This window comes from Moschus berezovskii, chromosome 24, assembly GCF_049115385.1.
Source record: "Moschus berezovskii isolate FMDL1 chromosome 24, NW_MosBer_1.0, whole genome shotgun sequence".
Classification (NCBI taxonomy): Eukaryota; Metazoa; Chordata; class Mammalia; order Artiodactyla; family Moschidae; genus Moschus; species Moschus berezovskii.
This window is the reverse complement of record NC_142483.1, coordinates 61,561,113-61,575,705: the sequence shown is the minus strand read 5'-3', so window position 1 is coordinate 61,575,705 and position 14,593 is coordinate 61,561,113. Positions and strand designations below refer to the sequence as shown.

At 45.9% G+C, this 14,593-nt stretch overlaps 1 protein-coding gene across 3 annotated transcripts in view; it reads right to left on the bottom strand.

Moving 5' to 3' along the window:
• The window catches only part of EGFR (epidermal growth factor receptor), a 217,702-nt gene that overhangs the window by 96,637 nt on the left and 106,472 nt on the right, over positions 1-14,593 (bottom strand). Inside the window, exon 1 of one of the 3 annotated variants that reach the window (XM_088831867.1) lies at positions 8,871-8,892. The exons of the other annotated variants lie outside the window; for them this stretch is intronic. The gene's annotated coding sequence lies outside the window, so the exon portion shown is untranslated. Of the gene's footprint in view, positions 1-8,870; positions 8,893-14,593 lie in introns of those variants that run through there. 3 annotated transcript variants of the gene reach the window in all.

The following is a 14,593-nucleotide window of genomic DNA, read 5'->3' as shown; positions in this document are numbered from 1 at the left end:
AACCCGCTTGCCAATGCAGGAGATGAAAGAGATGTGGGTTTAGTCACTGTGTTGGGAAGATCCCCTGGAGGAGGGCACGGCAATCCACTCCGGTATTTTTGCCTGACAGAGCAGCCTGGTGGGCTCACAGTCCATAGAGTCACAGAGATACGACTGAAGTGACCTAGCATGCATGCACCTAAGTAAATTGGTATCATTTCTTTCAGAAAGTGGGCTCAGACACACTGTCTAAATCTTTTGGGGATGGACTCTAAGGGTATGAATTGACTTAAAAAATCAAATAATGTATCTACTTTTTAAACACTGTATTGTGGAAAGGTACTTAACATGAGACCTATATTCATAACTGATTTTAAGTGCACAATACCATGTGACTTGATGGAATCGGACAGCAAGGAGCCCCCTGCACAGAACAGACTTCAACAAATATATTTCTTAGACAGCTGAATTAACTACACCACACAGTCAACTGCATCACTGAAATGGCTTTTTATTCTGGTAAAGTGGGAAGGTCTTCTAATATTAAGTTCAATTAATTGACACTATCCAGGAAAGCTTGGTAATCTAAAACAAAAGATGAAAGAACCACCCATTATGCTGCAGACTGGTGTATTTCTAGTCTGTTTTTAATGGCGATTCTCTGAGTGGAATTCAGAGGGAGAAAGAATCGGGGGTGGTGGCTGAGTCAGGGGCAGAGAGGGAGACAGAGCAGCAGCCAGCGTGGCCCAGCTGGCCGAGCATGAGGATGAGGGAAGTCTCTGGAAGGGCAGGATCTTCTGTTCTTTTTGCCAAGGAAAATGCAAAGATGCCCAAGACATTCTCCTAATGGCCAAGCCACTACCTGAGAGGGAGGGATGACAGGAGGCCATGGAGAGGACATGCCTTACTCGCCCTGCTTGTCTGCTCTTCTCTGTGGAAACGTGCCTTCTCTGTGGAAACAGCTTCTGCAGCACAGAGGCAAGGGTGCAGGACTGCTCATCCTCTGGTACTAGTGGGAGAAGCTCGCCTTTCCTTTGGTATCAGTTTCATCCCCAAATCTACTCACATCTGTGAACATCTAAGCACTTAGTGGTTTGGATTGCATGGGCTTTGCAAAGAGGACAGCATGGTGAATTTTTGCTTTCATGTTTAATTGGGGGGCGTCCTTATCCAGAGCGGTCTGAGGCAGTTGCCTATGTTGTAACACTTGGATCTGGTTCACGGAATCTTCCCTGCTTTCAAAACAGATGACCTCTCACTAGAAGATTCACTTATCTCTTCCCCTCCAGCCCTGGAAACCAGTCCAGCAAAGTCCCAACTTGCAACAAACAGGCAGTTTAGTCGACCAGACAACATAGTTATCTAATCCCTTAAAAATGACACCTAGCAAGTTTCTAACCATAATGCTATTGGACTTGTTTCCATCAACATTTCTTCTTAAGCGATACTAATAATGTCTTTTTAAGTCTGAGGGCTCCATAACCAGTGGAAAATAAAGTAATAATAACAGGCAGCCTGACAAGCAGCCTCTGCTCCAAATGTTTGAAGATTGCCGGTGATGTTCCTAGGAGAATAAATGCGCTCACGTGTTGTTCGTCACATGTTTCCTGGGCCCAAATACACGCCAGGCCCTGTGCCTGTTGCTGGAGGTGCAAATGGTCTTTGTACTCACGGAATTAACAGTTTGGGAAGAAAGATCGACACTAAACACAGGTGAGTGCTTCTCACACCACCACTGATGTGCTGTACTCAATTGTGTCCGACTCTTTGTGACCTCCTGGACTGTAGCTTGCCAGGCTACTCTGTCCCTGGAATTCTCCAGGCAAGAGTACTGGAGTGGGTAGCCATTTGCTACTCCAGGGGATCTTTTCCACCCAGGGACTGAACTTGTATCTCTTGTGCCTCCCGCACTGGTAGGCGGACTCTTTACTACAGTGCCACCTGGGCAGCCTTGCAGGGGAACGAGTAGACGCCTTTTCAGATGGGTCATATCCACACCAGTGTCTGCATGGCGGTCATATGTTCTCTTCTCTACTACAGTGAACAACTTTCAAATGAAAGAGTGGAAGCAATGATTTGTCAAAGAAAGAAAGCACTTCCTTTTAATAAATTTGCTCAGCACCCATGCAGTAGCTGAGAAATTCATACAGAAAACCAGGAAGCAGAGCCGGCTCACAAACAAGCTCCAGTTTGGTTCCACGAGTGTAGAAGGGTCTGGCTGGGAGCGGGTCCCCAGGCTCAGAGAACAGCTACTGCAGCGCTCTGCCAGACGCAGCTGGGGCCCAGCTTGTGGGAAGGCAGAGACGCAACGATGTCCAGAGCGCAAGCCAGCCCCTATCAGGTGGATGGCCTTGGGCCCCTCCAGACTCACACACAAAGATTCCCCATTCATGTCTTCCCAGGTGGTGCTAGTGGTAAAGAACCCGCCTGCCAATGCAGGTTAAAGGTTTAATTACTGGGTTGGGAAGGTGCCCTGGAGAAGGGCAACCCACTCCGGTATTCTTGCCTGGAAAATCCCAAGGACAGAGGAGCCTAATGGGCTACAGTCCATAGGGTCACAGAGTCAGACTGAGTGACAGCATGCACACATTCATATCTAGCCACACCGTTAGAGAACTGACCTCAGTAATAATCACACCAGGAACTTGCGAAACTGCTTTTCAAGCCCTGGAGGGCCTATGAATTACCTGAAATTGTGTTAAAATACAGATTCAGACACTCCTGAGGACCGGGGGTGAGGGGGTGGGGGGGTTGGGGTTGGGGGGGATGGGGGGGTTCTGCATTTCTAACAAGCGCCAGGGGAAGGTGGTACAGGAGACAGTAGGGAACTGAAAGGGCCTCTGAGCAGTCATGGATTATAACCCTGTCCTCCCAACAGGAGAGACTGGCAATGGCATGAACACAAAGATAGAGACAGACAGCTGAGACAGGGCAGTCCCCTGAGCCATGAGGCAAAAGCAGATGCCACACGGTCCAAAGCTGTAATAGCTCCCAGCAGGGAAGAGTAAGGGCATGGACCAGATCTCACTATAGAGGCAGTCTCTGAATCTTTCCCAGAGGAGTTTCAGTGGAATTCTGAGGGAATTCACACACTGCCGAGGAGAAAATGCACAGTGACAATCTCTTCTCACATTTGCTGGAGTAAGACTGTCTCTGACTACACTGAAATTTAAAATTCTAGTTTCCGAGGATTAAACATTTGTTGGAGAACTACAGCTTTAGAGCCAACATCATTTTCATATATTTTCCCCAGCTTTACCCAGACATGCTGCTGCTAAGTCACTTCAGTCGTGTCCGACTCTGTGTGACCCCATAGACGGAAGCCCACCAGGATCCCCTGTCCCTGGGATCCTCCAGGCAAGAACACTGGAGTGGGTTGCCATTTCCTTCTCCAATGTGTGAAAGTGAAAAGTGAAAGTGAAGTTGCTCAGCCATGTCCGACCCTTAGCGACCCCATGGACTACAGCCTACCAGGCTCCTCCATCCATGGGATTTTCTAGGCAATAGTACTGGAGTGGCTTGCCATTGCCTTCTCCGTTACCCAGACATACTTAACAAATAAAAAGTATATCCATTTAGGATGCACAATGTGATGATTTAATAATGCACACGTTATGAAATGATTACCATAATTAAGTTAATACAGCCATCAGCTCACAGAGTTACTGTGTGTGTGTGTGTAGCAACACACTTATGATCTACTCTGTTAGCAAATTTCGAGCTCACAATATAGGATTATTATCTATACTTACCACGCAGTTTTAAACACTCCAACTTCCATCACATCCTATCATATCAAAGAAAGGAAGAGTCTGGTGTTGAATTCTGAGTCTGTACTCTCACTGGGTTACGTCTTATGGGGAAGGACTTGCAGACCACACGTACTGCTCACACAGAAGACAGTGCTCGGTGTAGTACTAGATCAGGCTTTCAGAAGGCCTGCATTTCACAGCATTCATATTCTTTTCACATTAGACTGTATTATAAAATTAAGGTTTTAATAATTTTACATTTTTTTCAATAATAAACACGGTGACACTTTAATTGTAAAATGAGCAGTGGGGAAGGGGGAAGTGGTTTCAGGCTTACTTGAACTTCCCAGACTCTTATTCTTTTCTCCTTTACTTTGGAGGAAAGTTAGGATTTGGTAAAAAAATATATTTTGAAGTACATTTTGAAACTCTAGATTTCCAATAAGAATTTGTAAAGTGAAACACACATTGCACATTTTCTCTGTACTCTTGAAAGTTCCTCGAACGCAAGGAGATCAAACCAGTCAATCCTAAAGGAAATCTACCCTGAATACTCATTGGAAGGACTGATGCTAAAGCTTAAGCGCCAGTATTTTGGTCACCTGGCATAAACAGCTAACTCATTGAAAAAGACCCTGATGCTGGGAAAGATTGAATGCAGGAGGAGATGGGGTCTCACAGAAGATGAGATGGTTGGATGACATCATCAACTCAATGGACATGAGTTTGAGCAAACTCCAGAAGATAGTGAAGGACAGGGAAGCCTGGCGTGGTGCAATCCATGGGGTTGTAAAGAGTCGGACATGACTTAGCGACTGAACAACAGTCTGCCATTTCAGTGTCCAGCCACTGCTGACCCAGTGTCTGGTTCCCTGAGGGACCAGCCCATACCACGCACTCCTGGGCTGTGAGTGACTGACTGACTTGTCATGTGCTGGTGGACGTTAACTTTCTGGGGGGGCAGGCACTGTGTCTATTTGACTTGTCACAGCTTGTCACTGACACCTGGTGGGGGTGGGAGAGCAGTCTCCTTAGCAGCAGGTGGACCTGCTGGGCTCACCCTGCTCTAGCATTTCTGCTTAAAACCTGAAGGGGGAACTAAGTATTTTATGAAGACAAAGAATTCATTCATAAAAACTTAACTTATATTGCAGACTTTTGAAGCTACCAACAATGTGAGAGCACATGTTCAGGTCCCACACGGGTTTACAAATGTGGAGGCTGGGGCGTCTGCCCAGTTCCTCTATGCCCACTGAGGGCGTCCTGCAAAACGCCTGTGGACCAGTCTGAGAAAGCGGCACATGGACAGTGCCTGCTGCAGAGGGTCTGGGTGACCACGGAGGTCTTCCCATCAGGACAGGGCCGTGGCCTGGAGGTGTGTCTCCCTCCACTCAGATCTCTGGCTCCAGGGTCGCCCTGGCTTTCCTAGGATCAAATATTCCTCCATTCAGCAGCTACAGCCAAAAGGTCTTCCTTTTTGACAAGTTGCCTTGTTTGGGTTTTGTAGCTTAACTGTAAGGGGGGAGGTTGGAAAGCATGGGTGTTCCCCAAAGAAATGCCCCTCTCTTCTAGAATGTTACATCTTTCTTTGGGTGCTATGATCCTGCTTCCACTCACACATTCATTCAATAAACATTTCAGTTCAGTTCAGTCGCTCAGTCGTGTCCAACTCTCTGTGACCCCATGAATCACAGCACGCCAGGCCTCCCCGTCCATCACCAACTCCCGGAGTTCACTCAAACTCATGTCCATCAAGTCGGTGATGCCATCCAGCCATCTCATTCTCTGTCGTCCCCTTCTCCTCCCACCCCCAACCTTTCCTAGCATCAGAGTCTTTTCCAGTGAGTAAACTCGTCGCATGACGTGGCAAAAGTATTGCAGTTTCAGCTTTAGCATCAGTCCTTCCAATGAACACCCAGGATTGATCTCCTTCAGAATGGACTGGTTGGATCTCCTTGCAGTCCAAGGGACTCTCAAGAGTCTTCTCCAACACCACAGTTCAAAAGCATCAATTCTTCGGCGATCAGTTTGCTTCACAGTCCAACTCTCACATCCATACATGACCACGGGAAAAACCATAGCCTTGACTAGACGGACCTTTGTTGGCAAAGTAATGTCTCTGCTTTTTAATATACTGTCAAGGTTGGTCATAACTTTCCTTCCAAGGAGTAAGCATCTTTTAATTTCACGGCTGCAATCAGCATCTGCAGTGATTTTGGAGCCCAAAAGAATAAAGTCTGATACTGTTTCCGTCTATTTCCCATGAAGTGATGGGACCAGATGCCATGATCTTTGTTTTCTGAATGTTGAGCTTCAAGCCAACCTTTTCACTCTCCTCTTTCACTTTCATCGAGAGGCTTTTGAGTTCCTCTTCACTTTCTGCCATAAGGGTAGTGTCATCTGCTTATCTGAGGTTATTGATATTTCTCCCAGCAATCTTGATTCCAGCTTGTGCTTCTTCCAGCCCAGCGTTCCTCATGATGTACTCTGCATATAAGTTAAATAAGCAAGGTGACAATATACAGCCTTGATGTACTCCTTTTCCTATTTGGAACCAGTCTGTTGTTCCATGTACAGTTACTGATCTATTAATAAAAAGGTGGCAAGAAAACCTTTAACCATACCCCTACCACACTTTATAAAGAAAGAGCAAATGCATTTCCTTTTATTTTTTTTAATGTGGACCATTTTTGAGGTCTTTATTGACTTGGTTAAAATATTGTCTATGTATTGGTTTTTTTGGCCACGGAGCATGTGGGATCTTAGTCCCCCCAAAAGGCATCAAACCCACATCCTCTGCATTGGAAGGTGAGTTCTTAACCACTGAACCACCAGGGAAACCCTACATTTCCTTTTCAATTTGCTGAATAGTTAAGTCATTGGTATGAGAGGTGTTGGATTTATTGCAAACAAGTTAATTATACTAACTGCATATGTCAGAGGTTATTTTCATTTTGTCTTAAATATAAACGCTGGATTTACTAGAGGCACCAAACACTTTGGGACCAGCATCCGATTCCAGTTCTGGGTGCATGCAGGGCACAACGACGCTAGAGAGCCAGTCCACCTCCGGAGGCTTAGTTCCAGGTTAATGGAGTAAACTGTTGGGCTGGAAGATTCCCATGCGCGTGCGCTCGCTCTCTTTTTGGCCACACCATGAGACAAGTAGAATAATAGTTCCTCAACCAGCGAGCCAACCCGTGCTCCCTGCTGTGGAATCATGGAGTCTTAACCATTGGACCTGGAGAAGGAAATGGCAGCCCACTCCAAGAAAGAATATTTTCTTTCCTGGAGAATCCCATTGAGAGAGGAGCCTGGTGGGCTACAGTTCATAGAGTCATAAAGAATCAGACACGACTGAGTGACTTAGCAGCAGCAGCAACAACTGGACCTCCAGGGACATCCCCAAGCTCTCTTTGAAGTGTCATCCTCTATGACTTAAGGGATGTCCCTGGGAAAACTATGAAAATTCACATCATCCAGGAAGAGAACAAAGCAAAGAGACCACATGTCAGCTCGCCATCCTTTGTCAGAGTTCACTGTGGCCCATGGCCATACACAACCCTCATGCTTTGCTGAAGAATACAAGCTTTTCTGTAGTAACTATGAATTAAAAAAAAAAAAAAAAACCTGTAGGGAGGGGGGTATAAACAACAAACCACTATTGAACATAGTGTTCTCAAGGCTCTTCTCTTTTATGGCTCTTCTCGTTATGTCATCTAATCTTCACTTAATCCTGTTCCTTATGCCAGTTTTATGAAAGGAGAAACTGAGGTTTAGAGATAAGTTACTCAGCTGACAAAGGCAGAAGCAACATTGAAGCCCATTTCTGCTTTATTTACTGTTCTAGGTCCCATGCTACCTCCTTCGCATAAAGGCTATATTTCTATATTTATAAATTTAAGAAAGTTAATTTTAGGAGGGTTAATTAATATTGACTTTCATCTTTAGATTTTCAGGAGCACAGGCATCAGAATAGCTACAATAAGGAAAACAGACACCATAATCATTGAGCAGATCCAGAGCAGCGGGAACTTTCCAACACTATAGGTAGGGTGTAGTTTGCCAGAACCACTTCAGAAAGGTTTTTGTAATATCTACTTAATAGAGCAAACCCACACCTAAGACCCAGTAATTCCTCTTCTAGGTACCCAACAGAAATGCAGATGAGTGCACCAGCAAACATGTACAATAATATTCACTGTGTCATAACTGCAAAAAAGAGAATAACAGTAATGCTCGTGAATGGTAGATGGACAAATGCAGCAGAGAATTCTCTTTCAATGGACTGTACAGCTGGGAATGAAAAGAACGCAATTCCACAGAACAATATGGACAAATCTGAACATGTAATGTTGAGTGAAAGAAACCATACCCACAAGAGTACTTACTGGATGATTCCATTTATACAAAATTCAAGAACAGGCAAAGCCTATGGTGTTAGCATGAAGATAATGGTTCCCACCTCCCAGAACAAGACACAGAGGCCAATTATCTGACCTGGGTACTGGTTACAAAGAGGGGTTTGCTTTGTGAAGTTCATCAAATTGCATGTACCCCTTTGATCTGTGCACTTTTCTGACTCTGTGATATAGGAATTGAAATTTCACTTGCAAAAATTCTAGGACTGTTGCTCTCTATATGAAAACCTGCCTGAGTTGAACAGAATCTCCCATCAGGAAAAGGCTTTCAGAATTCTGGGAGCATGCATGAAGCTGGCAGAGCATACAGATACGGGAGCCCTGTGAGGGCCAGGACACTGTGGTCCAGCTCAGGACCTTTCAGAACCTCTCACTAAGGCACCTGCAGAAGAGGAGATGTTTGGTGTGGTTGGACTCCTGAGGAGTGCCATCAGAGCTGGAGCTCTGAGCGCAGCGTTGGCACGGGAACCTCACTCACCCGCCCTGCGTCAGAAGAGAGGGCGAAAGGCTTACGATCAGGCGCCCGCCACACAGAGAGGTGTTTAAACCTAGAGCACACGTGGCTTCCTCAAATCTGTCGGGCCTCATTTTCCCCAGGGCAGTCTCTCCTTTCTAGCATGATTAAGCTATATTTTCAAGTGTCATATAAGGTTATAACAATAATCATGAACCCAAACACTCTTCCCCCTACTCCAAGGTGAGAAAACTAATAAAATACCTGAACTTTGACTTGGGAACACTTGTTTCCAACTTCAGATGCTTATCCATGTTTTGGGAAGTGCTGTGTACATCTTCCTCCACACACCTGCTGTCATTTAAACGTAAAATTTTAACAATACACGATTGCCTGGAGGATTATAAAGTTTACTGAGGTAATTCTCCATTCCAGTTATGTAATCCAGGGGCCAACCAGTCCAACCACCCCGCACAGACAATGATTTGTCATTGTGTGACTGGAATTAGATGGGAGAGGGTGGGGCACACAGGAAGGTCTCCATGGGATTGACAGAGTTGATATAAATAAATTACCAGGTCTGATTAACAGTAGCCCGAGTGTCTGAATGGAACTTGCAGGTGGGGAATGAAACCCTGAAGAACCCATGTTCTACCGCCCCAGGCCAGACCTGAGGGATTCCCAACAGCCTCCACCTCCGAGATGGTTTCCAGGAAACCCTTCATATTTACAGATCTGTGAGTCACTCTGAAATCCTGTGACTGATTACACAGTCTACTTTTAAAAGATAGAAGAGTTAAAGTCTTAGGTAATGATAAATAACTTCTTTAACGTGATAGAGGACAATACATATTTGTTAAGCAGAATTCACAGAAATAGCAACCACAGATGTTCACTCTGTGTGGACACTGTGCTTGGTGTTTCTGCAGTTATCCTGGTAGGTAAGATCCTTCTTATCAAGCCTATCATGGCATTAAGACACAAGCCTGTCAAGTGCCTGATGCACTTCCATTGAAAATAAAAACAAAAATATTTATTTGGCTGCCTCGGGTCTTAATTGTGCCACTCGGGATCTTTGCGGCATACTGTAGGATCTTTCTATGGGGTTCCAGAGCACGTGGGCCTGTGTAGTAGCCGTACTTGGGCGTAGCTGCTCCTCGGCATGTAGGAGCTTATTTCTCTGACCAGGCATCGAGCCCTTGCCCCCTGCATTGCAAGGTGGATCCTTAGCCACTAGACCACGCAGTCTTGTACTTTTGTCTAAGCAGAGCCTCGGTAATATTTTAAGTTAGGGTTATTTTTTGAAATTATCTTAGGTTTTCATGTAAACTTAAAGAATACTAAATAAAAGGCTGCAATGTTTCATTATTTCTATATACTTTCCTCCTCTCAAAAGTTGATATTTACATAGATTGTAATAATATATTTCATTCTTTCTGAAATGCCAAGAAAAGAACCCCACAAACATATATATTAGTACTTTAGATCTATTGGACACAGCTACCATCAGTTTAGTTCAGTTGCTCAGTCATGTCCGACTCTTTGCGACCCCATGAATCGCAGCACACCAGTCCTCCCTGTCCATCACCAACTCCCGGAGTTCACTCAAACACATGTCCATCGAGTCGGTGATGCCATCCAGCCACCTCATTGTCTGTCGTCCCCTTCTCCTCCTTCCCCCAATCCCTCCCAGCATCAGAGTCTTTTCCAGCGAGTCAACTCTTCGCATGAGGTGGCCATAGAAGGGAATAAATTCTCCAATTACATCAAATACACTGGTTCCTTCTGATAAAACTTAGAAATGTACATTTAACAAAATACCATTTGTTTAAAAAATTGCTGAATGTCCAATATTAAGAAACTCTAATAAATAAATAATTGCACATAGGTATAAAATTGAGTAAATAGGTATAAATAGGTATAAAATTAAGCACCACAGAAAAATCTCAGGATATACTGTTAATGAGTAAAAGACACTTATACATACTAGTCTGTTAATACAGATTGTCTCTGGATGGCAAGGTTTTTATTTACTACAATATTCCGTCTAGTCAAGGCTATGGTTTTTCCCGTGGTCATGTATGGATGTGGGAGTTGGACTGTGAAGAAAGCTGATCGCCGAAGAATTGATGCTTTTGAACTGTCGTGTTGGAGAAGACTCTTGAGAGTCCCTTGGACTGCGAGGAGATCCAACCAGTCCATTCTAAAGGAGATCAGTCCTGGGTGTTCATTGGAAGGACTGATGCTAAAGCTGAAGCTCCAATACTTTTGCCACCTCATGCGAAGAGTTGACTCACTGGAAAAAAGTCTGATGCCAGGAGGGATTGGGGGTGGGAGGAGACGGGGACGACAGAGAATGAGATGCCTGGATGGCATCACCGACTCGATGGACATGAGTTTGAGTGAACTCCGGGAGTTGGTGATGGACAGGGAGACCTGGCATGCTGTGATTCATGGGGTCGCAGAGAGTCGGACATGACTGAGCAACTGAACTGAACTGAAACTTTTCTAATATTCCAGGATGGCCGTGTCTTACTTTGTAAATGGAAGAGATAGTATTAAGTGTGAAGAGAAGAGGATGCATCATTCCGTGCTTCTGGGGGCACTTGTCCCTGGGGGCATTCAAAGTCCCACACCCAGGGCAGGGCCCAGATCTAAGAACCAGAGTTTGGTGGGCCTGGCCTAGCAGCGTTTCTTTAGTGCTCCCCAGGTGGCCCTAGGCCACCAAGTAAGGCACGTGTCATGCTTCCTAGAGGTCTGTGGGCCTTTGGGTGGCACTTGAACTCCTCTTAAACAGTTCCAGATCCCGCATCACTGCTCTGCTTCGCACCAACTCACCTTGGGGTCTTTGTCACAGATAAACTGCTTGTATCAGAACTGAAGTTCTACAAATATACAGGGCAACGATGGTGGAAAAAAGCTGAATTTCTGAGCTCCGTTTCTGGATCAATAGTGAATGTAATGAAAGCTTTCAGTGAGTCTTTATCGGGGCCATCCATTGAAAAAACATTGGAAATGTGGAAAGAAAGTTATTTACTTGTCTACAGGGCAAAACTGTAATGTTTAAACACATTACAGACTTTTTACACTTTCAGAGATAAAGGAAATGGAAAGGAACCCCCTGCCAACACCCGGGAGAGCAAGAGCAGGGCACACGTCTCACCGTGCACTTCACCTGGAAGGTAAGCAGCTCCTGGGTGCTGAGGGCTGGACTGGGAAGTGGTTTTACGGGAAGACGTTTCCTGAGCGCTCACTATGCAGGAGGCAGTTACGCTATCTCATTTAGTCACCGTGAGCATGAGACAGGGTGAGCAGTGTTATCTCACTGTGTCACTCTTAGTCAGAATGTTTAGGGAATTAGCTGTTCCAATTCACCGAACTTTCTGTGTAACTGGAGGCTCAGTAACAAAGCTGAGTTCTGTGGACCTTTCTTCAGTGTGGGAATCGCCTCTCTGCCTGCCCAAGTGGTTCTCTTAGGGGTTTACCTCCAGGGTCTGGTCTGGTCATAGCCCTTGTCTCACTCACGAGAGTGCGCTAGTTTGGAGGGAAAAATTATATGGATGTCCTGAGTCTACGGGGCATAATTTTATCTTTCACTGATGACTGTTTCAGGGCCACCATGATAAACTGATACCTATCTTTAGAAGAGAAGCCTGGAACCCAGGGGCTTGGACTGCAGTTCCTGTGTGACAGTCAAGAGTGTGTGCACGATGAAAAAAACCACACAGGACTGAAAATCAGGAGACGGATCCGGGACTGGTCCTGCCACAATGTGCTAGTGACCTGGGCTGGTTACAAAAGCCCCCTGGACAGCAATTTCATTGCCTAACAAGGATTGTCACGACGTCACATTTCAAACAATTACTCACATCCACTCTTCCTTGTTTTTCACTCTAACATCAAGCCTCATAGGTGACAGAGGCCCAGGTAGACTTTCTGGTTTAGATCCGTGCCGCCCTTCCTCAAGCTTCCCAGTCTGCCGCAGAGCCTGCCAGGGAGCCCCACGGGGCTCACTCTGAGGCCGTGTCAGACAAGGCTGAAGGCCTTCATTGAAAGTGACAACCCCCAGCCAACCATCTGCTGGTTTCGCCTGTGAATTACAGGTTCGAGCAACGGCCCCCTCCCATCAGCTGCCTGGACACCAGGCTGTTGTGTCCCCACAGCTGGCCCAAGGTTCTTGGCTGCAGAATGGGGGAGAACACTGAGAAACAGCCAGCAGAATGGCCTCAGAATTGCGCTGGTGTCACTGGGAATATCCACGAGAAGCAGAAGGCTGGGAAACTCACTCTGTGCAGGTTTTGCATAATACTTGAGGAGTCCATTGTGACGCACAGGTTTAATGCTTTGATGCTATTCTGGTGGCTTTTTCCAGCCTGAAAAGGAGGAGGTGAAGAACAGCTGCCCTGTTGCCCACGAATCTTGTGCAGTGAGCAGCTAAGGGCTTTCAGGTCCAGCTAGGGTGGGCCTCAGTCACAGAGGAGTTCAGTTCCAGCTCCAGGCCTTGGTGTAAGCAGTCAAGCCCCCCCTACTCTCCCCCACCAGTCCCTGCCCCCTACAACGGGGTACTCTCAGTCAAATGTGGACAAAAGCACTTGGCACAGTGCTTGACAGAGAGGAATTATTACCAGAGGTACACATTTTACTTTTCCCCCATTTTAAAAACCTTTCCTTTCATTGGCACCACCCCAAGCCCTCCTAAATGTGGCATTTCTATGGGGTTTACTGGGTGTGCTGCTAATGGGAGAGGCCAGCTGCTTCTCAGGGTAATATCTATTCCATATTATCTTATTTAACTGAACACATTTACTCTTGATGTAAGGCCAGTACACAAGGAATTTACCTCTGTAGGATTTTATTCAGTCTGAAAGGTAAAAATATTCTTAGTGTTTTTTTAGACCACATTTCAGGCAATTTTAAACCTAAACATTTACTGCTGCATTTTATTCAAGAAGCTGGTAGGTCCTCCTGGGAGCCTGTCTGAATTGGTGGAAACAACAGGCTCAAGAAACTGAAATTCAAGTCTAAAAAAAAAAAGGTGTGAGGTAAGAAAAACCAGCAAGGAAGCAGGATGAAACCTGTCTCTCTGGGCAGCTGCCCCGAACCCGTTACTGTGGGTTGAAATCATACCCTGGTTGATTAAGCCCAAACCACAAAGCGTCTAAAGAATGAAGCAAAGCTCATTCTGGTCACTTCACCGTCGGTCAGAGGAGCTGGAGGACCCAGCCAGCCAGCCTGGAGCACGTACTTGGTACCTAACCCATCTGGCAGGGTTCTTGGGAAGAGTGTAGTCAGCTGTCTGCTAGCATTCAGCAAGTCCAAATCCAATTTCTATGGCTTCTGAATCAGTTCCTGGGATATAAATGGAAGCAGGGGGAAAGGGACAATGATGCATCCAAGAATAAAAGCAGTATAAGTCTGGAAACCCCCCAAAACTCCACTCACTGGAAGGAAGCTTTTCTGAAGGCACTTGAATCCCCTTCATTTCTGCATTCTGCCAATGGAAAATTCAATCACTCCCTCCTTGGCTCTTGAATGCTTCTCTAGCTACTTCACACCTGGGCCCAAGATCTGCCAAGGGCCAGCTGGCCATTGTGCAGACTTTGGTGGCGGATGGCCAACAAGAGGCAAAAGAAAGGAAAGTGGAGCTAAAATTGGCCCCAAATACAGTCTGAAAAGCAATATTTGAAATTCAACTTCCGGGTGTGAACGGGAAGCAACATGGAAATCCAGTAATTACAGGACTGAGAGTAGCCTGGGTCCTGACTCTGTTCATGTAGATACATGTTAAGATTTAAGACAAAAGCTTATGAAAGATTGAGTGCAATACTGATGCAAACCTTGGGAGATGCCCAACCTTGGCCGCCCTGTCCCTGGAGGGGTGGGAGGGCTGCCTGGAGACGGGGCTGTCCCTGCCGGGCTGGGCGGGCTTGGCTTCAGGGACACAGACACTCTGTGCTGCTCCCTCCGGGGATCAGTGTGGATAGACT